Source organism: Suricata suricatta, chromosome 1 (genome assembly GCF_006229205.1).
Source record: "Suricata suricatta isolate VVHF042 chromosome 1, meerkat_22Aug2017_6uvM2_HiC, whole genome shotgun sequence".
Lineage (NCBI taxonomy): Eukaryota > Metazoa > Chordata > Mammalia > Carnivora > Herpestidae > Suricata > Suricata suricatta.
Window position 1 is genome coordinate 1,102,754 of NC_043700.1, and position 1,390 is coordinate 1,104,143.

At 62.9% G+C, this 1,390-nt stretch overlaps 1 protein-coding gene and 1 long non-coding RNA gene across 11 annotated transcripts in view; one reads left to right on the top strand and one right to left on the bottom strand.

The window, feature by feature from the left end:
• Positions 1-1,390, bottom strand: part of LOC115287128 (zinc finger protein 14-like) — a 119,907-nt gene that overhangs the window by 40,197 nt on the left and 78,320 nt on the right. The gene's annotated exons all lie outside the window — the stretch shown is intronic.
• Positions 1-1,390, top strand: part of LOC115287206 — a 9,812-nt gene that overhangs the window by 871 nt on the left and 7,551 nt on the right. The gene's annotated exons all lie outside the window — the stretch shown is intronic.

Below are 1,390 nucleotides of genomic sequence, written 5' to 3' on the forward strand. Positions count from 1 at the left end.
CTGCTGGCGAGGGTGAGCGCGTGGCTTCCGGCTGAGGGCGGCGCCTCGCGGCCCCACCGGGCCCCCGAGTCCTGGGCCGGGAGGGACGGGGTCCCGCGCGCCCTGCCGCCGGTTCCGCCTGCTGGGGTGGGTGTAGGTCCGGCCGCGAACGCCGCCCCCGCTCCCGGGCAGGGGAGGGGGTGAAGAGGGGTGACGGTCCCCGTGCATGTGGTGGTGCGCACTTGGAAGGGAGGATGGACGCGGGAGGTGGTATAACGGAGTGCCGGGTCCCTGTGAACGAGGGGGAGCGCCCGGGGTGCAAACCGGGCGGGGGAGGGGTTGATGAGGGGTGAAGGGTCCCCGTGAACGTGAGAGTTTGGCGGGGCGTGGGACAGGGCGCGGAGGGTGGAAGAGGGGTGCCGGGTACCTGTGAACACGGGAGTGGCCGCGGCGGGGGGATGAAAGGGCAGGGGAAGGTGTGTAGACGGGTGATGGGTCATCGTGAACACGGTGCGGGCGCGGAGGTGGGCGTACGGTGCGGGGGAGGGGGTGTAGAGGGGTGACGGGTCACTGTGAACATGAGGTTGCTGGGGGGTTACCAGGCGGGGGTGGCGTGAAGAGGGGGGTCATGGATCCCTGTGGGTGGGTGGGTGGGACCGAGTGGAGCAGGGGGTGAAGAGGGGTGATGAGTCCCTGTGAACGTCAAGGGGTGGGGTGAGGGGGAGGGTGTGAAGAAGGTGATGGCCCCTCTCTGAAGGCGGGTGTAGGCAGGGGTGGGGACTGGGCATGGGAAAGGGTGAAGGGAGTTGACAGGACCTGTGCACAAGGGGGTGGGCGCGGGAGAGGCTGGGCAAGGGACGGGGTGAAGGGGGGCCCTGTGATCGTGAGTGGGGGGACTGGGTGGGGGAGGGGTGAAGAGTGGTGACAGGTCCCTGTGGACCTCGGTGTGGGCCCTGGGGGTCTGGGCGGGGAGGGGTCAAGAGGGGTGATGGGTCCCTGTGAATATGGTGGTGCGCACTGGGAAGGGAGGATGGACGTGTGAGGGGGTAATGAGCGGTGACGGGTTGCAGAGCATGCTGGTCCCCTGGTCCTGACAGCACCGTTGGATAGTGAAGGACAGGTGACTCGAGCAAGAAGCAGTGGGTTCAGTGAGAACGGAGGGAAAGGCCATTAGTGTAGAGATGGGCAGGGGAGACTCAGAGAAGGGAGAGGGATAGGAGGATAGAAACCCAAATCGAGAGTTTGTTTTTTATCTTCCACGTTTATTGTGTCATACTCAGGTTATGAGGCGCCAACAGTGATCTGCTCTTTATGGTGAAAATACTCTTTGGAACATAATTTTCCACTGTTTCAGTGTGCATGTGTTAAGATAGTGACTTTTATTTTATATTTTTACCTGTATTTATTTTTG